Genomic DNA, 26,495 nt, shown 5'->3' with positions numbered 1-26,495 from the left:
TATCCTCAAGTATCCGAATTATCCGCTCGGATTGACCATCGGTTTGGGGGTGAAAAGCGGTCTGAAATGCAACTTGGTACCCAAAGCTTCTTGCAACTTTTTCCAAAATCGCGAGGTAAATCTCGGATCTCTATCCGACCACGATGGAAATAGGCACCCGTGTAATCTCACAATCGAAAGCGTACAATTCAGCTAATTTGTCAATTGAAAAATCCGTGCGTCTGGGGGGGACAAAGTGGGCCGACTTAGTCAATCGATCTACCACGACCCAAACCGCATCCTTCTTACTTGCGACAATGGCGGTCAGGATACAAAGTCCATTGTGACTCGATCCCATTTCCACTCGGGTATCGTGATTGGTGAAGTAATCTGAAGGCACTGATGTTCGCTTTCACTTGTTGACATATTAAACATCTCGAAACAAAGTCGGAGATGTCTCGTTTCATACCATGCCACCAAAACCGACGTTTCAAATCATTGTACATCTTCGTACTCCCGGGTGGATTGCCATTTGGCTACAATGGGCTTCATTGAAATTATCGAAATGAGTTCAATTCTTTGGAACACAGACGACTTTTGAACCTCAAACAATCGTCATCATCGATTTGAAACTCGAATCCTTGTTGAACACACTCGGCCCGTTTGCGACCAACTCGTCGTCGACTTTACGAGCTTCTCGAATTTGATGTATCAATAGTGGTTTGGCTTTCAATTCAGCTACTAACACACTATCGGATTGAGCAGACAAGTGCACGTTCATCGCTCGTAAGCGAATAATGATTTACTGACTCAAGGCATCCGCAACCACATTTGCCTTTCGGGTGATAGTCAATGACCAGCTCGTAATCCTTTAACACTCGAGCCAGCGTCTTTGTCGCAGATTTAAGTCTCTTTGGATCATCAAATATTTGAGACTTTTGTGATCCGAGTATACATGGCACCTTTCACCAAATAAGTAAGGTCGCCAAATCTTTAAAAGCGAATCGATGGCGGCCAATTCGAGATCATGAGTCGGATAATTTTTCTCATGTGGCTTTAATTGCCTCAACGCATAGGCCACAACTCGACCTTCTTGCATTAATCAACCTAACCCAAGTAGAGAGCGTCGCTATAGATGACAAACTCTTTGCTTGGACTCGGGTTGCACTAGAATTGGGGCTTCGGTCAAATAAGTTTTAGTTGATCGAAACTTTTTGGCATTTCTCCGTCCATTCGAACTTAACATCCTTTTGGAGTAACCGTCATCGGCGTGGCTATCGTTGAGAAGCCTTTACAAATCGTCGGTAATAACAAGCAAGCCCAAAAAGCTCAGAACCTCGGTAATATTTCTCAAGGCTTCCAATTAAGTATGGCTGAAATTTTATTGAGTCGACTCGAATACCGATCTGAGATACCACATGACCCAAGAAGCTAACCTCTCTTAACGAACTCACACTTCTTGAACTTAGCATATAATTGCTTATCCGTAAAATTTGCAGCACTAACGCGGTGTTCAGCATGTTCGGTCTCATTTCTTGAATAGACCAAGATGTCATCAATGAACACATTGCGAATCGATCCAAATATTGTCTAAAGATCCGATTCATTAAATCCATAAATACCGAGGGCATTAGTGAGCCCAAGCGGCATCACTAGGAACTCATAGTGACCATCTCTCGTTCGAAGGCGGTCTTGGAGTGCGTCCGAATCTCGGATTCGCAATTGATAATAGCCCGATCTCAAATCTATTTTCGAGAACACGAGGCTCCCTTTAGTTGATCGAACAAGTCATCGATCGTGTAGCGGGATATTTGTTCTTTATTGTCGCTTTATTAAGTCGACGATAATCAATGCAACCGCATGGTTCCATCCTTCTTTTCATGAACAACACTGGCGCACCCAAAGGCGAAAAACTTCGGGCGAGCAAAACCTCTATCCACCAATTCTTGCAAGCGAGCTTCCAACTCCTTTAATTTCGTTGGTGCCATACGATCTGGAGCTATCGAAATTGGAGTGGTACCGGTACCAATTTGATGCCAAATTCTATTTCCGAGCAGGTGGTAAACCCGCAATTCTTGGGGAAAACATCCGGGTATTCACAAACCACGGGCACGATTTGGGTTTCTTTTACGATTCCTTGTCATCGAAACACGTCGCAAGTGTACGCCGCACTCTTTTCTTACATATTTTCGGGCCAACATTGCTGATATTACAGGTGGCAACCCTTTAAGTCCGTAGACTTAACCGAATTATCTCGTTATTCGCGCACCTCAAATCGATAGTCTTGCTTTTGCAATTTACGACCGCATCGTGCATGGTCAACCCATCAAACCAAGAATAACGTCGAATTCATCGAGCGACAAAAGCATCAAGTCCGCCGGAAACAAGAACCTCGGAACACTAGGGGACTTTTCTTGCACACTTTGTTGACAAGCACGTAATGACCCAAGGGTTTGACACCGAATTACAAACTCGATGAGACTCAATAGGCAAAGTCTTCTTGGATGCTAAGGTTTCACATATATAAGATTGAGTAGGACCGGGGTCAATCAAAGCAATCACATTAGTATTGAAAAGAGTGAAAGCACCGGTAATGACATCCGGAGAGGCGGCATCCTCGCGTCTTGGCGTATGGCATAAGTCCTCGCGAGAGCACGAGCCTCGGATCGATGGTAGCATCTCTAGATCCTCTCGACCGCCAACGACATTGCCCATATTTCTAGGTGGCCTACCTCGGCGATGGTAGCACCCGAGTTTCCACTCGACTCACATTCATTCAAGCATCCTCGGGCAATCCTTCCTAAAGTGGTCGGCCGATCCACACTTATAGCGGGCGATCACGAAACCAACACTCCCGAATGCCATTTGCCACAATGTTGACACTCCGCCCTCTCGGCAATCATTTCCAACCTTGGCGATCGAAGTGACTCGTGTGGTCACGGGGTCGATCGCGTCCTCGTCTAGAAAAGCCCAAAGCGCCTCTAGACCGGTTCACATCATCTCGAAATCTCTTGATTGCTGTTGAAGAGACTTTACCGAGGACCTCTTTGAATTCTCCGGTTCCCACATCAGCTTTTGTTTCTCCTTTCTAAGCTCTTCGACTTTACAAGCTCACTCAACAAGTACTACGATCTCTCGTCTTTCGAGAATGCCAACGAACATCCTTATATCATCATTCAGCCCATCCTCGAAGCGTTTACATAATAGCTTGGACGAAATGCATTCTCGCGTGTATCGGCTAAGCCTCACAAATTTTCGTTCATAGTCGGTGTAGACATAGAACCTTCTTAAGATCAAGAAATTCCCTTAAGCTTTTGGTCGATGAATCTCGTGATATACTTTTTTTTTTTTTTTTTTGAACTTGGTTTGAAAGAATTCCCAAGTCACTTGCTCTCTAGGTACCACGAAGTCGAGTACTCCACCAATAGTAGGTGGAATCACGTAGCAAGGAGATGGTACACTTTAAGCACTCATCGGTGTACAAGATAGCTCATCGAGCACCGGATAGTGTTGTCCAACCAAAATTCAGCTCGTTCGGCATCATCATCATCCGTAGCTTTAAATTCAGTGGCCCCATGTTTTCGATTCCTATCATTGGGGCTTACTTGACCTTATTTGGTCGATTCTGGGAGGTATTGTAGGTCTTGAGGTTGCATTTGTCGGGAATGGAGGTTGTGGGACAGCCGTGTTAGTTCGAATGTATTGATTAAACCATCGTTCATCACACTATAAAAGGCTTGCCTAGCCTCATCATTCGGATTGCTGGCCATAGGTTGAGAGTCCGCCAGCGCTGTCCCTTGTCGGGAGCAGCGCCACCTCTCCACATCATCAGCTATTGCTCGGTTGGGATCGGGATCCATTGCTATAAACAAACTCAAAGTCAAATTGTCGAAATCACCACACTATCGATTCATCATTTAATGGCATGTATAGCTAGACCCCAAACACCTCACGGTAGTCCTAGAATCGACTAAACCGTGGCTCGATACCAATAAAATTGTAACACCCGAACCCGAGACCATCGCCGTTGTCGGACACGAGGGTTAGCAAGCCAAGTTCACTTGTTTTGCCCATCCATTGGACATTTCAGTCAGGCTGGAAAAACTGCGTCACTGTCGCCTTAAAATCATATCTCGAGTTTCAAAACTCGGAAACTGGTTTCGTAAATTTTCCCTGAATTTAGACTCATATATCCATCCATGGATTTATTTCTAGAATTTTTGGTCGGGCCAATTGGTACAGTTTATTAGTTAAAGTCACCCATGTTACAGGGATCGACTGCTCTGACCTTCGCGCGGTATAACTTGAATATCTCTCTGTACAGGGATTTAATGCTGGTGCCGTTTGCTTCTAATGAAACTAGACTCAAAATGGAATCTGTACATATAAGGTATGTCTCCTAATTCTTTCTGGATAATTTATAGTAAATTTTTAAAGTTGCGACAGGAACCCAGAAACCGTTCTGGCCCTGTCTCACAATAGCTTTAATATCTCTTAACATGTAACTCCTATGACCATTTCGTTTCTTCCATATGAAAATAGACTCATCAATGTTCATTTAAATAGCTGATTCACTATTTAATACCATTCCTACAAATTTTGGTGATTTTCACATTCACGTTACTGCAGCTGGCAGCATCTGTTTTTAAGGTAGGTCTTACCTATTTTGTAGTCTCCATGAACCAACTAGTCTTGCCTTACATAGGTCCACATATGATCATTTTAACCATGCCAATGGCTGATCATGTGACCAACATTCCCATTTCAATTCATAGTCACATCATGACACCATATATATATATACAAACCGCAAATAGTTTAAGTTGATACTTCACTATTACGAGCCATTTTCGCATGGCCGTACACATATACATCATAACATATTTAAACCAACAAGGGGTAGTCCTATACATGCCATTTCAAGTTCAACCAAGAATTTATACCAAAATGGGGGCTTGATAGTGTGGATGACTTGACTTCAACGATCCGAATCCGATTGCTATCGGCGAAATCTAAAAATCGAGAGCCAAAGCGGTGAGTAAGCATTTTTATGCTTAGTAAGTCTCAAGGAATATAATCAACTTTAATTACAGCAATACATTCACATAGTTAAATGCATCATTTCATTAATGCACATCCACATAATCATACTTACTTCACCATCCCAATTCTTCTGTTCATACACAAATAACGGCTTCATTAAGGCCGATATCTCGCTCCATCATAGGAGCGGATATTCATCACGCTCTTACTCCTAGCGCCTTGAAGCACACACGCACTTACCTTGTCATTGGGAAATTTCACAAGTGCATTAGCTGAAATTTTCCAGCAAGCTTATAATTTTCAAATCACATACCTTTGGAGTTTATCCGGATGTCGCTACTCGTTCAATCGCCTTGGGACATAGCCGGTTATGGTAACCCGCACCAAGGCCTACGGGACTTAACCGGATATCACGATTTGCTAAACGCCTTGGTCTTAGCCCGATTTAACAACTTGCACGAATGCCTTGGTCTTAGCCGGATATAGCTACTAGCACAATTGCCTTGGTCTTAACCGGATAAAATTTTCAGCATAATTGTCTTGGGGCTTAGCCGGATATCATTCAATTTCTCATGCACACATACATCAATAATCATTGGACATACATATTTCATTTTCGTTACTAAGGCTCAAACACAATTATAATCATTAGCATATTAGCCTTGGGACTTAGCCCGGTGGAATTCAAATACTCATACACACATAATTAATAATCATACACATCCATATTTCATCTCACATAATTCAAGTAAGGTCACTTCTTGAGGACTTACCTCGGATGTTGTCGAGCGGCTTTTACGGCTATTCGATTACTTTTCCTTCCCTTGTCCAATTGTGGCCCTCTTAGCTCTTGAGCTAATTCAAACAAATTCAATTTATCAAAACCTCATTGTGCTAGCTTATGGCGAATATGACAAGGAATTTAAATGGTCATATGGCCACCCTTTAGCTTGAATACACAATGGTCATGCACATTTTATACTACATCAAGCAATTCAATACAATTTATTAGAGCATCAAGGAAAAGCTAAGGCCTTCAATAGGCTACCCAAGGCCGAATATACTTGTCCATGTTGAGGCCAATTATGCATAATACCACACAAAAACAGCATGCATTTTACTAGTTAATGCTTTGCATATTGTAGCTCAAAACTTACAATATAGCATCAAGCACTCATATGTGTGCTAGGCGAATGTGCTTACAATTTCACAATTATTCTTCAACATCTTCTTCTTTAAACATACTTATTCATCACTTCCTTCATAACCAAAACATCATGTGCAAACATATATATACATATATGAGCATGGCGAATTTCAAGGTGTCCATAGCCATCCAAAACACAAATTTTAACTAACATGCAAGAAGCATGAACCATGCTCATGAATGCATCATGGCGAATATGACAATCATGCTCCTTTTCAACTTCAATCATGATAAAACAAAAAGAAAGCTCAAAATCTTACTCAAGAGTAGACAATCCATCATTGCATGCATCATCATCAAGCTTCACACTTAGCATGCAATGGCTTTATCACCATAACAACTTTGGCCAAATACCATTTCCATGGCTTAACAAAGATTTGAGCCATGGCTAACATGGACATCAAGTTAGCAACCAAAACATGCATGAAACTCCTAACACAACCTCATACATACCTTAATCTTGATGCAAACTTAGCCAAATCTCCTTCTAGATCTCTTCCAAACCAAGCATGAAGCAAAAATCCTCCTTCTTCCTTAGTTTTGGCTCAAAGAAAGGATGAACAAAATTTTTTCTTTCCTTCTCTACAACTCACGGCAATGGGGATTACCACACTCACACACATTTTTTTTCATTTTTTTTATCACCCATACACCTTTGTTTATTATTTCACCCTAATGCACCAACAAAACATGTTTCATGACATGTTTAGCCCATCCTCCTTGTCATGGCCGGCCACCACCTATAAAGGGAATTTGACATGCAAGTCCATTATTTTGCATGCATGCTTTAATTAGTCATCACACATTTCCTATTATACTTTCAAAGTTCACTACTAAGTCCTTTCTTGTGGAATTCACCCTTATAACACTAAATCAATCATCATAAAATGTCATACATGAGCACACACATATTATAGGCATCAAAATAAATTTTTAATTATTTTTATGCCTCGGTTTTGTGGTCTCGAGACCACCTTCCTACTAGGGTCAATTTTGGGCTGTCACACGATCAACTGAAAACTTATTTGACTGAAGCCCCAATTCTAGTGCAACCCGAATCTGGCAAAGAGTTTGTCATCTATAGTGACGCCTCCCTACTTGGGTTAGGTTGCGTATTGATGCAAGAAGGTCGAGTTGTGGCCTATCGTCGAGACAATTAAAGCCACATGAGAAAAATTATCCGACCCATGATCTCGAATTGGTCGCCATCGTATTCGCCTTAAAGATATGGCGACATTACTTATTTGGTGAGAAGTGCCATGTGTATTCGGATCACAAAAGTCTCAAATATTTGATGACTCAAAGAGACTTAAATCTGCGACAAAGGCGTTGGTTCGAGTTGTTAAAGGATTATGAGCTGGTCATTGACTATCACCGGGAAAGGCGAATGTGGTTGCGGATACCTTAAGTCGTAAATCATTATTAAGCTTTCTGACGATGGATGTGCACTTATGCATTCGATCCGACAATGTGTTAGTAGCTGAATTGAAAGCCAAACCATTATTGATACATCAAATTCATGAAGCTCGAAAAATCGACGACGAGTTGGTACAAAAGCGAAATTTGAGTGTGTTACGAACAAGGACTCGGAGTTTCAAATCGATGATGACGGTTGTTTGAAGTTCAAAAGTCATTGTGTGTTCCAAAGAATTGAACTTATTTCGATAATTCTGAGCGAAGCCCATTGTAGCCGAATGGCAATCCACCCGAAGTCGAAGATGTACAACGATTTGAAACGTCGGTTTGGTGGCATGGTATGAAACGAGACATCTCGACTTTGTTTGAGATGTTTAATATGTCAACAAGTGAAAGCGGAACATCAAGTGCCTTGAGATTACTTCACCGATCACGATACGAGTGGAAATGGGATCGAGACACAATGGACTTTGTATCCGGACCGCCATTGTCGTGAGTAAGAAGGATCGGTTTGGGTCGTGGTAGATAGATTGACTAAGTCGGCTCACTTTGTCCCCGTCGTCGGATTTTCAATGGTCAAACTAGCCAATTGTGCGTTTCTCATATTGTGAGATTACACGGGTGCCTATTTCCATCATGTAGGATAGAGATCCGAGATTTACCTCGCGATTTTGGAATAAGTTGCAAGAAGCTTTGGGTACCAAGTTGCATTTCAGCACCGCCTTTCACCCCCAAACCGATGGTCAATTCGTGCGGATAATTCAAATACTTGAGGATATGTTGAGATGTTGCATCCTCGAGTTCGATGGTTCATGGGAGCGGTATTTGCCTTTGATTGAATTAAGCACAACAATAGTCTTCAATCAAGTATTAAGATGGCACCCTACGAGGCTTTATGCGATCGTAAATGCCGTACACCATTGTTTTGGACCGAGCTCGGTGAAAGCAAAATTTTTGGGGTGGATTTGATCGAGATGCTGAGCAGAAAGTGAAAGTAATTAGTGAAAGTCGAAGATAGCCTCCGACCGTCGAAGTCGTGACGCGGATCTGAAACGAAAAGACATCGAGCATCGGTGGGGATAAAGTGTTTCTCAAGGTTTCGCCGTGGAAAAAGATACTCGATTTACCGTAAGGGCAAGTTGAGCCGAGGTTCATTGGGCCATATGAGATATCCGGCGAGTCGGTCCGATTGCATATCGTTTGATTTTGCCCCGAACTCGAAAAGATTCACGATGTCTTTCATGTTTTGATGCTTGACGCTATAGATCGATCCATCGTGCGTGATTAGTCCATCGAGAGGTTGAAATACAAGCCAATATGAGTTATGAGGAAAAACGATTCGTATCCTTTCACGTAAAGTGAAAGAGTTCTTGAAACAAGCGGGTTCCGCTAGTGAAAGTGTTATGGCTCAAACACGGGATAGAAGAAGTTACTTGGGAAACCGAGAATGCTATGAAAGAGCGATACCCAAGCCTATTTACGGTAAGATTTTGGGGACGAAAATTTCTTATGTGGGGAGAGTTGTGACATTAAAATTGACCCTAGTCAGAATGTGGTTTCGGGACCACAAAACCGAGGCATAAAAATAATTTAAAATTTATTTTGATGCCTATGATATGTGTTAATTTGTGTGTGACATTTTTGATGATTGATTTAGTGTTATAAAGGTGAATTTCACTAGAAAGGACTTAGTAGTGAACTTTGAAAGTATGAAGGGGAAATGTGTGATGACTAATTAAAGCATGCATGCAAAACAATGGACTTGCATGTCAAATTCCCCTTTTTATAGGTGGTGGCCGGCCATGACAAAGAAATATGGGCTAAACATGTCATGAAACATGTTTTGTTGGGCATTAGGGAGAAATAATAAACAAATAAGCATGGGTAAGAAAAGAATGAAAAAAAAAATGTGTGTGAGTGTGGTATCTCCCCCATTGCCGTGAGTTGTAAAGGAAGAAAGAAAAAATTTGTTCATCCTTTCTTTGAGCCAAAACTAAGGAAGAAGGAGGGATTTTTGCTCCATTTTTTGGTTTAGAAGAGATCTAGAAGGAGATTTGGCTATACTTGCATCAAGATTAAGGTATGTTGAGGTTGTGTCATGAGATTCATGCTTGTTTTGGTTGCTAACTTGATGTGCATGTTAGCCATGGTTCAAATCCTTACTATGCCATGAAAAATGGTATTTGGCCAAGGTTGATATTGTGTTAAAGCCATTGCATGCTAAATGTGAAGCTTGTTGATGATGCATGCAATGATGGATTGACTACTCTTGAAATTTCTTTTAGTGCTCTTGAGTAGGACATTGAATTCTTTGTTTAACCATGACCAAAGTTGAAAGGGTATGGTTGTGATGTATTCGACCATGGTGCATTCATGAGCATGATTTATGCTTGTTACTTGATTGGTAAAAAAAAAATTGTGTTTGGATGGGTATGAACCCTTGAGATTGACCTTGCACCTATATGTGTATACATGTTTGCACATGATGTATTGGCATGACATATATACTATTTCAAGGTATATATTTGCTTGTGATGATGTTTTGGTTATGAAGTACATGAGATATGTGTATTGAGCTACAATATGTAATCGTTAGTTAGTAAAATGCATGCTGTTTTTGTGTGGTATTAAGTGCATAATTGGCCTCAACATGGACATGCATATTCGGCCACATGAGGGAAATTGGTGTGCATGCATTCGGTTAGAGGCAAGCATTTTGATGCCTATTCTTGGCTTAGAAAATTGGCTAAGAGGAATATTAACTAATGTGTTGAGTTCGATTAGTGATTTACGTACATATCGACTTTGATGCCTAATGAGTATATATATTGGCTAGGTATCTTGAATTCCCCTTCGATGCTCAAATGATAAAACCAATTTATGTGACACCCCGAATGTGACCCTAGTCGGAGAGTGGTTTGGGGACCACGAAACCGAGTCACAAGAATAATTAAGTGTTATATTCGTGCTTATTGTATGTGGAATTGGTATGCGTAAATATTTAGTGTCTCGATTTTTATTAATTAGGTGCTAATTTATAAGAAAGGACTTAGTAGTGAACTTTGAAAGTACGATAGGAAATATGTGATGACTAATTAAAGCATGCATGCAAAATAATGGACTTGCATGTCAAATTTCCCTTTTTTACAAGTGATGGCGGCCATGACAAAGTGATATGGGCTAAACATGTCATGAAACATGTTTTGTTGGGCATTAGGGAGAAATCATAAACAAATAAGCATGGGTAAGAAAAGAATGAAAAAAAATGTGTGTGAGAGAGTAGCACTCCCCCATTGCCGTGCAACCAAGAAGAAAACAAAAAATTTTTGTTCATCCTTTCTCATCTTTTGGCGAAAATCATAAGGAGGAAGGAAGGATTTTTGCTCCATTTTTGGTTTAGAAGAGAACTAGAAGGAGATTTGGCCATACTTGTACCAAGATTAAGGTATGTATGAGGTTGTGTTTGGAGTTTCATGCATGACTTGGTTACTAACTTGATGTGCATGTTAGCCATGGCTCAAATCTTTGTTATGCCATGGAAATGGTATTTGGGCAAAGTTGTTATGGTGATAAAGCCATTGCATGCTAAGTGTGAAGCTTGATGATGATGCATGCAATGATGGATTTTCTATTCATGAGTAAGATTTTGAGTTTTCTCTTTGTTTTATCATGATTAAAGTTGAAAAGGAGCATGATTGTCATATTCGGCCATGATGCATTCTTGAGCATGATTCATGCTTCTTGCATGTTAGTTAAAAGTTTGTGTTTTGGATGGCTATGGACACCTTGAAAATTGGCCATGCTCATATATGCATATATATGATTGCACATTATGTTTGGTTATGAACTAAGTGATGAATATATTGATTTAAAGAAGAAAATGTGGAAGAATGCTTGTGAAATTGCAAGCACAATTGACCTAACACACATATAAGTGCTTGATGCTATATTATAAGTTTTGGGCCACAATGTGCAAAGCATTAATTAGTAGATTGCATGCTGTTTTTGTGAGGTATTAAGTGCAAAATTGACCTCAACATGTACATGAATATTGGCCTTGGGTAGCCTATTGAAGGCCTTAGCATTTCCTTGATGCTCAAATAAATTGTATTGAATTGCTTGATGTAGTATAAAATGTGCATGACCATTGTGTATTCAAGCTAAAGAGTGGCCATATGACCATTTAAAATCCTTGTCATATTCGGCCATAAGCAAGCACAATGAGGTTTTAATAAATTGAATTTGTTTGAATTAGCTCAAGAGCTAAGAGGGCCACAATTGGACAAGGGAAGGAAAAGGTGATCGAATAGCCGAAAAAGCCGTTCGACAACATCCGAGTAAGTCCTCAAAGTGACCTTACTTGAATTATGTGAGATGAAATATGGATGTGTATGATTATTGATTATGTGTGTATGAGTATTTGAATTCCACGGGCTAAGTCCCAAGGCGAATATGCTAATGATTATAATTGTGTTTGAGCCTTAGTAACGAAAATGAAATATGTATGTCCAATGATTATTGATGTATGTGTGCATGAGAATTGAATGATATCTGGGCTAAGCCCAAAGACAACTATGCTGGAAATTATATCCGGGTTAAGACCGAAGGCAATTGTGCTAGTGGCTATATCAGGGCTAAGGCCGAAGGCATTCGTCTGAGTTATTCTATCCGGGCTAAGACCGAAGGCATTTGTGCGTGATTAAATCCGGTTATATTCGAAGAATCTTGGGCTGGAGGTGAGTGTTGGTTGCGAAATGAATTTAATTAGTACACTCGGAAAGCCCAAAGGATAAGGTACGTTATATGTGCATTGGAAAGTCGGCGTGTTTGAGCAACATTAGCTCAATCGACTAATGAATTTCCGTTATTGAATTGATTGATGCTTTGCGAACTTATATAATGATGAAGTATGAAGTAAGAATGTGTATTAGTGAAATGATGCATTTGGCTATGTGAATGTATTGCTGTAAATTATAGTTCATTATATTCCTTGAGACTTACTAAGCATAAAAATGCTTACCCGTTGCTTTGGCTCTTAGTTTTCTAGATTTAAGCTCGAGGCAATCGGATTCGGGATCGTTGAAGTCGAAGTCATCCACACTATCAAGCCTCCATTTTGGTATAAATTTTGGTTGAACTTGAGATGGCATGTATAGGACTACCCTTGTTTGTTAAATATGTTGTAATGTAAGTATGTACGGCCGTGCGAAAATGGCTCGAAAAGGGAAGCATGAACTTAGACTAATTGTGGGTTGTATGTATATATTTTGTGTCATGATGTGGCTATGGCTTGGAAATGGGAATGTTGGTCATATGATCAGCCATTGGCATGGTTAAAATGATCATATATGAACCTATGTATGGTAAGGCTAGATGAATCGTGGAGACCACCAAATAGGTAAGTCCTATCTTAAAACAGATGCTGCCAGCTGCAGTGGCATGAATGTGAAAAATCACCAAAATTTATAGGAATGGAATTAGATAGTGAATAAGCTATGTAAATGAACCTTGATGAGTCTATTTTCATATGGAAGAAACAGAAACGGTCATAGGAGTTACAGGTTAAGAGATATTAAAGCTATTGTGAGACAGGGCCAGAATGGTTTCTGGGTTCCCTGTCGCAACTTTAAAATTCACTATAAATTATCCAAAAATAATTAGGAGATATACCTTATATGTACAGATTCCATTTTGAGTCTAGTTTCATTAGAAACAAACGACACCAACATTAAAGCCCTGTACAGAGAGATATTCAAGTTATACCGCGCGAAGGTCAGAGCAGTCGATCCCTGTAACAGGGTAACTTTAACTAATAAACTGTACCAATTGGCCCGACCAAAATCCTAGAAATAAATCCATGGATGGATATATGAGTCTAAATTCAGGAAAATTTACGAAACCAGTTTCCGAGTTTTGAAACTCGAGATATGATTTTAAAGGCGACAGTGGCGCAGTTTTCCAGCCTGACTGGAAATGTCAAATTGGTGGGCAAAAACATGTGAACTTGGTTTGTTAACCCTCGGGTCCGACACGGCGATGGTCTCGGGTTTGGGGTGTTACAATTTTATTGGTATCGAGCCACGGTTTAGTCGATTCTAGGACTACCGTGATGTGTTTGGGGTCTAGCTATACATGCCATTAAATGATGAATCGATAGTGTGATGAATTCGACAATTTGACTTCATGTTTGTTTATAGCAATGGATCCGATCCCAACCGAAGCGATAGCTGATGATGTGGAGAGTGTGGCGCTGCTCAGCGCAAGGGACAATGGCCGCGGACTCTCAACCTATGGCCATAATCCTAATGGCGAGGCTAGGCAAGCCTTTTATAGTGTGATGAGCGAATGGTTTAATCAATACATTCGAACCAACACGGTGTTCCACCACCTCCATTCCCGACGAATGCAACCCCGCACCTACAATACCTCCGATGGCCCGACCAAATAAGGTCGGGTAAGCCCCGATCGATAGGATTGAAAACATGGGGCCCTTGAATTTAAGGCTACGGATGATGATGATGCTTGAAGCGAGCTGAATTATGGTTAGATAACACTATCAAGGTGCTTGATGAGCTATCCTGTACACCCGATGAGTGCTTAAAGTGTACCATCTCCTTGCTACTGCGAGTCCGCCTACTATTGGTGGAGTACTCGACTTACGTGGTGCCTAGAGAACAAGTGACTTGGGAATTCTTTCTAACAGAGTTAGAAAAAAGTATATTAGTCGAGATTCATCGACCAAAAGCGGAGGAATTCCTTGATCTTAAGCAAGGTTCTATGTCCGTTCTGATTCTGAGCGGAAGTTTGTGAGGCTTAGCCGATGCTGCGAGAATGCATTTCGTCCGAAGCTATTATGTATAAACAGCTTGAGGATGGGCTGAATGATGATATAAGGATGTTTGTTGGCATTCTCGAGATCTGAGAGTTCGTAGTACTTGTTGAGCGAGCTTGTAAAGTAGAAGAGCTTAGAAAGGAGAAACAAAAAGCTGATGTGGGGATTGGAGAATTCGAAAGAGGTCCTCGGAAAGTCTCTTCAACAAGCATCGAAGAGATTTCGAGATGATGCGAGCCGGTCTAGAGCGTTTGGGCTTTTCTAGACGAGGACGCGATCGACCCCTGTGACCACACGAGTCACCTCGATCGCCGGTGGCGAAATGATCGCCGAGAGAGGCGGAGTGTCCACATTGTGGCAAATGGCATTCGGGGAGCTGTTGGTTTCGTGATCGCTCTGCTATAAGTGTGGATCGGCCGACCACTTTATGAAGGATTGCAGGATGCATGAGCAGAATGCAAGTCGAGTGCAAACCCGGGTGCTACCATTTGCTCGAGGTAGACCACCTAGAAATATGGGCAATGTCGATTGGCGGTCGGAGAGGATCTAGAGATGCTACCATCGGATCTGAGGCTCGTGCTCTGCTAGGACTTATGCCATCTGCGCATGCGAGGATCTTGCCTCTCCGGATGTTATTACCGGTACTTTCACTCTTTTCAATACAAATGTAATTGCTTTGATTGACCACGGTTCTACTCATTCATATATATGTGAAACCTTAGCATCGATAAGACTTTGCCCATTGAGTCTCTTGAGTTTGTAATTCGGTGTCAAACCCCTTGGGTCATTACGTGCTTGTTAACAAAGTGTGCAAGAAAAGTCCCCTAGTGTTCGAGGTTCTTGTTTTCGGCGGACTTAATGCTTTTGCCATTCGATGAGTTCGATGTTATTCTTGGTTTGGATTGGTTGACCATGCGATGCGGTTGTAAATTGCAAGAGCAAGACTATCGATTTGAAGTCTTGCGAATAATGAAATAATTCGGGTTGAGTCCACGGACTTAAAGGGTTGCCGTTGTAATATCGGCGATGTTGGCCCGAAATATGTAAGAAAAGGGTGCGAAGCGTACCTTGCGTCGTGCTTCGATGACAAGGAATCGGAGAAGAAACCGAATCGTGCGTGGTTTGTGAATACCGGATGTTTTCCCAGAAGAATTGCGGGTTTACCACTGTTCGGAAATAGAATTTGGCATCGAATTGGTACTGGTACCACTCAATTTCGATAGCTCCGTATCGTATGGCCCCAACGAATTAAAGGAGTTGAAAGTTCGGTTGCAAGAATTGGTGGATAGAGGTTTTGCTCGCCGAGTTTTTCGCCTTGGGGTGCTTGCGGTGTTGTTAAGTGAAGAAGAAGGATGGAACCATGCATTTGTGCATCGACTATCGTCGACAACAAAGCGACGATAAAGAACAAATATCCGTTGCCGCGTATTGATGACTTGTTCGATCAAGCTGAAGGGAGCCTCGGTGTTCTCGAAAATAGATTTGAGATCGGGCTACTATCAATTGCGAATCCGAGATTGAGGCGTGCCCAAGGCGCCTTGAGCGAGATATGGTCACTATGAGTTCTGGTGATGCCGTTTGGGCTCACTAATGCCCTACGGTATTTATGGATTTAATGAATCGAATCTTTAGACCATATTTGGATCGATTAAGTAGTCGTGTTCATTGATGACATCTTGGTCTATTCAAGAAATGAGACCGAACATCTTTGAACACTGCGGTTAGTCTTTGCAAATTTTACGGGACAAGCAATTATATGCTAAGTTCACAAGTGTGAGTTACGGTTAAGAGGTTAGCTTCTTGGGTCATGTGGTATCTGCATCGGGTATTGAGTCGACCGAATAAAATTTCAGCCATACTAAATTGGAAGCCTCGAGAAATATTCTTGAGGTTGAAGCTTTTTGGGGCTTCTTAGGTTATTACCGAAGCGTTTTGTAAAGGGTTCTCGGCGATAGCCACGATGATGACGGCTACTCCAAAAGGATGTTAAGTTGAATGGACGGAGAAATGCCAAAAAGCTTGATCAATGAAAACTTATTTGATGAAGCCCCAATTCTAGTGCAACCCGAGTCCAACAAGGAGTTTGTTATCTATAGCGACGCCTCTCTACTTGGGTTAGGTTGCATATTAATGCAAGAAGGTCGAGTTGTGGCCTATCGTCGAGGCAATTAAAGCCACATGAGAAAAATTATCCGACTCATGATCTCGAATTGGCCGCCATCGTATTCGCCTTAAAGATTTGGCGACATTACTTATTTGGTGAAAGGTGCCATGTATACTCGGATCACAAAAGTCTCAAATATTTGATGACCCAAAGAGACTTAAATCTGCGACAAAGACGTTGGCTTGAGTTGTTAAAGGATTATGAACGATCATTGATTATCACCGGGAAAGGCGAATGTGGTTGCGGATGCCTTGAGTCGTAAATCGTTATTCACTTTACGACGATGAATGTGCACTTGTGCATCCGATCCGACGGTGTGTTAGTGGCTGAATTGAAAGCCAAACCACTATTGACACACCAAATTCGAGAAGCTCGAGAAAGTCGACGACGAGTTGGTTGCAAAGCGGGCTGCGTGTGTTCGAACAAGGACTCGGAGTTTCAAATCGACGATGACGATTGTTTGAGGTTCAAAAGTCGTCTGTGTGTCCCAAGGAATTGAACTCATTTCGATAATTCAGATGAAGCCCATTGTAGCCAAATGGCAATCCACCGGGAGTACGAAGATGTACAATGATTTGAAACATCGATTTTGGTGGCATGGTATGAAGCGAGACATCTCCGACTTTGTTTCAAGATGTTTAATATGTCAACAAGTGAAAGCGGAACATCAGGTGCCTTCAGGATTACTTCAGCCAATCACGATACCCGAGTGGAAATGGGATCGAGTCACAATGGACTTTGTATCCGGACCGCCATTGTCGACAAGTAAGAAGGATGCGGTTTGGGTCGTGGTAGATCGATTGACTAAGTCGGCCCACTTTGTCCCGTATGTACGGATTTTTCAATGGACAAATTAGCGGAATTGTACGTTTCTCAGATTGTGAAATTACACGGGGTGCCTATTTCTATCGTGTCGGATAGAGATCCGAGATTTACCTCGCGGTTTTGGAAAAAGTTGCAAGAAGCCTTGGGTACCAAGTTGCATTTCAGCACCGCCTTTCACCCCCAAACCGATGGTCAATCCGGCGGGTAATTCGGATACTTGAGGATATGTTAAGATGTTGCGTCCTCGAGTTTAGTGGTTCATGGGAGCGGTATTTGCCGTTGATTGAATTCGCTTACAACAACGACTTTCAATCGAGCATTAAGATGGCACCTTATGAGGCTTTATGCGAGCGTAAATGCCGTACACCATTGTTTTGGACCGAGCTTGGTGAAAGCAAGATTTTCGGGTGGATTTGATTAGGGATCTTTGAGCAGAAAGTGAAAGTAATCCGTGAAAGTTTGAAGATAGCCTTCGATCGTCGAAGTAAATCGAGCGGATATGAAGCGTAAGGATATCGAGTATCGGTGGGTGATAAAGTGTTTCTCAAGGTATCGCCTTGGAAAAAGATACTCGAGTTCGGTAGTAAGGGCAAGTTGAGCCGAGGTTCATTGGGCCATATGAGATATCGAGCGAGTCGGTCCAATGGCATATCGTTTGATTTTGCCCCGAACTAAAAAGGTTCACGATGTCTTCCACGTGTCGATGCTTGACGTTATAGATCCGATCCAACGCACGTGATTAGTCCATCGAAATTGAAATTCAAGCTAATATGAGTTATGAGGAAGAACCAATTCGTATCCTATCACGAGAAGTGAAAGAGTTGCGAAACAAGCGGGTTCCGCTAGTGAAAGTGTTATGGCTCAAGCACGGGATAGAAGAAGCTACTTGGGAGACCGAGAACTCTATGAGAGAGCGATATCCGAACCTATTTACGGTAAGCTTTTGGGGCGAAAATCTCTTGAGTGGGGAGAGTTGTGACACCGAATGTGACCCTAGTCGGAGAGTGGTTTGGGACCACGAAACCGAGTCACAAGAATAATTAAGTGTTATATTCCGTGCTTATTGTATGTGGAATTGGTATGCGTAAATATTTAGTGTCTCGATTTTTATTAATTAGGTGCTAATTTATAAGAAAGGACTTAGTAGTGAACTTTGAAAGTACGATAGGGAAATATGTGATGACTAATTAAAGCATGCATGCAAAATAATGGACTTGCATGTCAAATTTCCTTTTTTACAAGTGATGGCGGCCATGACAAAGTGATATGGGCTAAACATGTCATGAAACATGTTTTGTTGGGCATTAGGGAGAAATCATAAACAAATAAGCATGGGTAAGAAAAGAATGAAAAAAAATGTGTGTGAGAGAGTAGCACTCCCCCATTGCCGTGCAACCAAGAAGAAAACAAAAAATTTTTGTTCATCCTTTCTCATCTTTTGGCGAAAATCATAAGGAGGAAGGAAGGATTTTTGCTCCATTTTTGGTTTAGAAGAGAACTAGAAGGAGATTTGGCCATACTTGTACCAAGATTAAGGTATGTATGAGGTTGTGTTTGGAGTTTCATGCATGACTTGGTTACTAACTTGATGTGCATGTTAGCCATGGCTCAAATCTTTGTTATGCCATGGAAATGGTATTTGGGCAAAGTTGTTATGGTGATAAAGCCATTGCATGCTAAGTGTGAAGCTTGATGATGATGCATGCAATGATGGATTTTCTATTCATGAGTAAGATTTTGAGTTTTCTCTTTGTTTTATCATGATTAAAGTTGAAAAGGAGCATGATTGTCATATTCGGCCATGATGCATTCTTGAGCATGATTCATGCTTCTTGCATGTTAGTTAAAAGTTTGTGTTTTGGATGGCTATGGACACCTTGAAAATTCGGCCATGCTCATATATGCATATATATGATTGCACATTATGTTTGGTTATGAACTAAGTGATGAATATATTGATTTAAAGAAGAAAATGTGGAAGAATGCTTGTGAAATTGCAAGCACAATTCGGCCTAGCACACATATAAGTGCTTGATGCTATATTATAAGTTTTGGGCCACAATGTGCAAAGCATTAATTAGTAGATTGCATGCTGTTTTTGTGAGGTATTAAGTGCAAAATTGACCTCAACATGTACATGAATATTCGGCCTTGGGTAGCCTATTGAAGGCCTTAGCATTTCCTTGATGCTCAAATAAATTGTATTGAATTGCTTGATGTAGTATAAAATGTGCATGACCATTGTGTATTCAAGCTAAAGAGTGGCCATATGACCATTTAAAATCCTTGTCATATTCGGCCATAAGCAAGCACAATGAGGTTTTAATAAATTGAATTTGTTTGAATTAGCTCAAGAGCTAAGAGGGCCACAATTGGACAAGGGAAGGAAAAGGTGATCGAATAGCCGAAAAAGCCGTTCGACAACATCCGAGGTAAGTCCTCAAGAAGTGACCTTACTTGAATTATGTGAGATGAAATATGGATGTGTATGATTATTGATTATGTGTGTATGAGTATTTGAATTCCACGGGCTAAGTCCGGCGAATATGCTAATGATTATAATTGTGTTTGAGCCTTAATAACGAAAATGAAATATGTATGTCCAATGATTATTGATGTATGTGTGCATGAGAAATTGAATGATATCCGGGCTAAGCCGAAGACAACTATGCTGGAAATTATATCCGGGTTAAGACCGAAGGCAATTGTGCTAGTGGCTATATCAGGGCTAAGGCCGAAGGCATTCGTCGAAGTTATTCTATCCGGGCTAAGACCGAAGGCATTTGTGCGTGATTAAATCCGGTTATATTCGAAGAATCTTGGGCTGGAGGTGAGTGTTGGTTGCGAAATGAATTTAATTAGTACACTCGGAAAGCCCAAAGGATAAGGTACGTTATATGTGCATTGGAAAGTCGGCGTGTTTGAGCAACATTCGCTCAATCGACTAATGAATTTCCGTTATTGAATTGATTGATGCTTTGCGAACTTATATAATGATGAAGTATGAAGTAAGAATGTGTATTAGTGAAATGATGCATTTGGCTATGTGAATGTATTGCTGTAAATTATAGTTCATTATATTCCTTGAGACTTACTAAGCATAAAAATGCTTACCCGTTGCTTTGGCTCTTAGTTTTCTAGATTTCGCTCGAGGCAATCGGATTCGGGATCGTTGAAGTCGAAGTCATCCACACTATCAAGCCTCCATTTTGGTATAAATTTTGGTTGAACTTGAGATGGCATGTATAGGACTACCCTTGTTTGTTAAATATGTTGTAATGTAAGTATGTACGGCCGTGCGAAAATGGCTCGAAAAGGGAAGCATGAACTTAGACTAATTGTGGGTTGTATGTATATATTTTGTGTCATGATGTGGCTATGGCTTGGAAATGGGAATGTTGGTCATATGATCAGCCATTGGCATGGTTAAAATGATCATATATGAACCTATGTATGGTAAGGCTAGATGAATCGTGGAGACCACCAAATAGGTAAGTCCTATCTTAAAACAGATGCTGCCAGCTGCAGTGGCATGAATGTGAAAAATCACCAAAATTCATAGGAATGGAATTAGATAGTGAATAAGCTATGTAAATGAACCTTGATGAGTCTATTTTCATATGGAAGAAACGAAACGGTCATAGGAGTTACAGGTTAAGAGATATTAAAGCTATTGTGAGACAGGGCCAGAATGGTTTCTGGGTTCCCTGTCGCAACTTTAAAATTCACTATAAATTATCCAAAAAGAATTAGGAGATATACCTTATATTTACAGATTCCATTTTGAGTCTAGTTTCATTAGAAACAAACGACACCAGCATTAAAGCCCTGTACAGAGAGATATTCAAGTTATACCGCGCGAAGGTCAGAGCAGTCGATCCCTGTAACAGGGTAACTTTAACTAATAAACTGTACCAATTGGCCCGACCAAAATCCTAGAAATAAATCCATGGATGGATATATGAGTCTAAATTCAGGAAAATTTACGAAACCAGTTTCCGAGTTTTGAAACTCGAGATATGATTTTTAAGGCGACAGTGACGCAGTTTTCCAGCCTGACTGGAAATGTCAAATTGGTGGGCAAAAACATGTGAACTTGGTTTGTTAACCCTCGGGTCCGACACCGGCGATGGTCTCGGGTTTGGGGTGTTACAATTTATTTGTTAAATTAAGCTCAAGAGCAAAGGGGAGCTAAATCCGATAAGGGGAAGGAAAAAGTCATCAAATAGCCATCGAAATCGTTCGACCATGTCCGAGGTAAGTTTTCGAGTATCGAAACTTAGATTTTGATTCGATTGAATGAAGTAATAAGCAATCGAAATTGTGCCTTTGTATGTGGCCATTGAGCCGAAATGATATTTTTGCTAAGTGAATTGTGCATAATAGTTGTGTTATGAAATTGAAACAAAGATGTGTATAAATGTTCGAGTGATATCCGGCTAAGCCCGAAGGCAATTGTGCAAATTGTGACATCGGGCTAAGCCCAAGGCAATGTCAGCGAGTTATGATATCCGGGCTAAGCCGAAGGCAATTGTGCGAGTTGTGATATCCGGGTTAAGTCCCAAGGCATTTGTGCGGGTTACCATAACCGGCTAAGTCCCGGCGTTTGAGCAGTAGCTATATCCGGATAAACTCCGAAGGTATGTGATTCGAGAACTTTGAACTTGCTGTAAAATTTTCAGTTAATACGCTTGTGAAATTCCCAACAACAAAGTATCGTTTCGTGTGTGCTTTGCACACTATGAGTAAGTGTATGTGCGTATTCGCTCGATGATAAATGAGTTATCGGCCTTGACTAAGCTGTTATTAGTGTATGAATATAAGAGTTGGGATTGTGAAGTAAGCATGTCTTTGAGAAATTGTGCATATGAATTATTGTTTAGCTACTTGAATGCTATGCTTTGGTTGTGTGTATATTATGGCTCGAAACTTACTAAGCATAAATTGCTTACTCCGTTTCTTTGTTTCTCTGTTTATAGATTTTGCTCGTTAGCGATCGGATTCGGGATCATAGAAGTTGAAGTCAACCACACTATCAAAGCCCTTTTGGTACTCCTTTAGTTGAGTTTTGGATATGGCATGTATAGGACTACCCTCGGTTGTTTTAAGTACTTTGTGATGTATATGTGTGCGCCATGCGAAAATGGTTCGTAAAAGTGGAGTATGGAATTTGACCATATGTGGTTTGTAATTATATTTGGTTTCATGATGTGATTATGGTTTGGAATGAGAGAGTTGGTCACATGATCAGCCATTGGAATGGCTAAATATGATCATATGTGGACCTAAGTATGACTAGACTATAGTTGGTCCATGGGAACTACAATATAGGTAAAGCCTACCTTAAAAACAGATGCTGCCAGCTGCAGTGACGTGGATGTGAAAAATCACCAAAATTTGTAGGAATGGTGTTAAATAGTGAATAAATTATGCAATCGAACCTTGACGAGTCTATTTTCATATGAAAGTAACGAAACGATCATATGAATAGTATACCGAGAGATATTAAAGTTCTCGTGAGACAGGACCAGAACGGTTTCTGGGTCCCCTGTCGCGACTTTGAAAATTTACCATAAATTATCCAGAATGAATTAGAAGTCATGCCTTATATGTACAGATTCCTTTTTGAGTCTAGTTTCATTAGAAACAAACGATATCAGTATTGAAACCCTGTATAGAGAGATATTCAAGTTGTAACGCGCAAAGGTCAGTGTAGTCGACCCCTGTAACATGGGTGACTTTAACTAATAAACTGTACCAATTGGCCCGACCAAAAATTCTAGAAATAAATCCATGGATGGATATATGAGTCTAAATTCAGGGAAAATTTACGGAATCAGTTTCTGAGTTGTGAAACTCGAGATATGCTTTTAAAGGCGACAGCGACGCAGTTTTCCAGCTTGCCTGGGAATGTCAAATTAATTGATGCCATAAGTGGTTTTGGCTTGTTACCCTCGTGTCCGACACCGGCAACGGTCTCGGGTTCGGGGTGTTACAGGTTTTACGGGATAAGCAGTTATATGCTAAGTTCAGTAAATGTGAGTTCTGGTTGAGAGAAGTTAGCTTTTTGGGACATGTGGTATCTGCATCGGGTATTCGAGTTGATCCGAGCAAAATTTCAGCCATACTTAACTGGAAGCCTCCGAGAAATATTACTGAGGTTTGGAGCTTTTTGGGAATTGCCGGTTACTACAGACGGTTTGTAAAGGGTTTCTCAATGATAGCCACACCAATGACAAAGCTACTTCAGAAAGATGTTAAGTTCGAATGGTCAAAAAAATGTCAGAAAAGTTTTGATCAACTAAAAACTTACTTGACTGAAGCTTCAGTACTAGTGCAGCCTGAATCAGGCAAAGAGTTTGTCATTTACAGTGATGCATCCTTACTTGGGTTGTGTATTGATGCAAGAAGGTCGAGTTGTAGCTTATGCGTCGAGACAATTGAAGCCACATGAGAAAAATTATCCAACCCATGATCTCGAACTAGCTGCCATCGTATTCGCTTTGAAAATATGGCGACATTAGTTATTTGGTGAGAAGTGTCATGTATATTCAGATACAAAACCTCAAATATTTGATGACTCAAAGAGACTTGAATCTGCGACAAAGACGTTGGCTCGAGTTGTTAAAAGATTATGAGCTTGTCATTGACTATCACCCGGGAAAGGCTAATGTGGTTGCGGATGCTTTAAGTCGTAAATCACTTTTTTACTTTCTGACGATGAATGTACACTGTGCATTCTATCCGACAATGTGTTAGTAGCGAAATTAAAGGCCAAACCATTGTTGATTCACAAAATTAGTGAAGCTCGAAAAGTCGATGATGAATTGGTTGCAAAATGGGCTGAATGCGTTTGAATATGGAATCGAGTTCCAAATTGATGATGACGATTGTTTGAGGTTCGAAGTCATTTGTGTGTTCCAAGAAATTCGAACTTATTTCGATGATTCGAATGAAGCTCATTGTAGCCGAATGTCAATTCACCCGGGGAGTATGAAAATGTACAACGATCCGAGACTTCGATTTTGGTGGCATGGTATGAAACGAGACATTTGATTTTGTTTGAGGTGTTTAATATGTCAACAAGTGAAAGCGGAACATCAAGTACCTCTGAGTTTACTTGGTGATCATGATACCTGAATAGAAATGGGATCGAGTCACGATGGATTTTGTATCTGGGTTGCCATTGTCGGCAAGTAAGAAAGATGTGATTTGGGTTGTTGTTGATAGACTGACTAAGTCGGCTCACTTTATCCCCGTACGTACGGATTTTTCATTGGATAAACTAGCTGAATTGTATGTTTCTCAGATTGTAAGATTACACGGGGTACCTATTTCTATTGTGTCAGATAGAGATCCGAGGTTCACCTCGCAATTTTGGAAGAAATTGCAAGAAGCTTTGGGTACCAAGTTGCATTTTAGCCCCGCCTTTCATCCACAAACTGATGGTCAATCCGAGCGAATAATTCAGATACTTGAGGATATGTTGAGATGTTGCATCCTTGAGTTTAGTGGTTCATGGGAGCGGTATTTACCTTTGATTGAATTTGCTTACAACAGTAGTTTCCAATCAAGTATTAAGATGGCGCCTTACGAGGCTTTGTACGGTCGTAAATGCCGTACACCATTGTTTTGGACCGAGCTCGGTGAAAGTAAAATTTTGAGAGTTGATTTGATTAAAGATCTTTGCGAAAGTAAAAATAATTCGTGAAAGTCCAAGGCGACATCGGATCGTCGAGAAGTCGTCTGCGATTTAAAACGAAGAGATATTGAGTATCGGTGGGAGACAAAGTGTTTCTTAAAGTTTTACCTTGGAAAAAGATACTCGATTTGGCCGTAAGGGCAAAGCGAGTCCGAGGTTCATAGGGCCATATGAAATATCCGAACGAGTTGGCCCGATGGCATATAGATTGATTTTACCCCGACCTCGAGAAGATTCTAGCGTTTTCATGTCTCAATGCTTGACGTTACGGATCGATCCTTCGCACATAATAAATCCTCCGAGGTTGAAATTCAAGCCGATATGAGTTATGAAGAAGAACCGATTAGCATCCTAGCTCGTGAAGTGAAAGAGTTGCAAAACAAGAGGGTTCCATTAGTAAAGGTGTTATGGCTCAAACACGGGATCGAAGAAGCTACTTGGGAAACCGAGAACTCTATGAATGAATGATACCCAAACCTATTTACCGGTAAGATTTTCGGGGACGAAAATTTCTTAAGTGGGGGAGAGTTGTGACAGCCCTAAATTGACCCTAGTCGAAAAGTGGTTTCGGGACCGCTAAACCGAGTCACCGAAGTATTTGAGTATAATATTTATTGTCTAAAATATGTGAATATGAGTGTGTGAAAGTTTTAAGCTTTGATTTAGTCAATTGCATGTGAATTTAGTTAATAGGACTTATGTGTGACACTTTTGAAATGTGATAGGTTAATCTATAAGGATCTATTAGTGCATGTTATGAAAATAATGGGTTTGCATGTCAAATTTCCACCTATGACAAGTAGTGGCCGCCATGATGGGTTATATACATGCAATATGTATTAATTATTAGTTAGTAGCTTTATATTTTATAACATAAATAAATAAAAAGGAAAAACTAATTGAAATAAGGAAATGAAGGGTGATGAAAACAAAGCTTGAGTTTCTTTCTTCTTGGCGAATGTAAAGAGGAAGATGGGAGAAAGGCATTCGGTCATCTTAAGTTAGCATTAAGGTAAGAAGTTATGTTAATTCTTGAAATTTTGGTTAATCTTGAATGAGGTATCAAGTTATTTTAGTAACCCATGTTGAATTTTTGATTGTGGGAATGAGTAGGGCTTTCGGCTATGGTAATTAATAAGGGTGATGGTTGTTGTTTTATGATAAATTTAGATGAACAATGGTAGATGAGTGTTTGAACTATACAAATGAGCATATGTGAGCATTGGGTGCTAAGGGAAAAGAATCGGCTACCTTATTATGTACCAAGACCAAATGTGAATTTGATTATGTTTGAGTAATTTATGTACTTAAAATTGATGTAGTATAA

This window comes from Gossypium arboreum, chromosome 3 (genome assembly GCF_025698485.1).
Source record: "Gossypium arboreum isolate Shixiya-1 chromosome 3, ASM2569848v2, whole genome shotgun sequence".
NCBI classification, from domain to species: domain Eukaryota; kingdom Viridiplantae; phylum Streptophyta; class Magnoliopsida; order Malvales; family Malvaceae; genus Gossypium; species Gossypium arboreum.
This window is presented reverse-complemented; position numbering follows the sequence as displayed.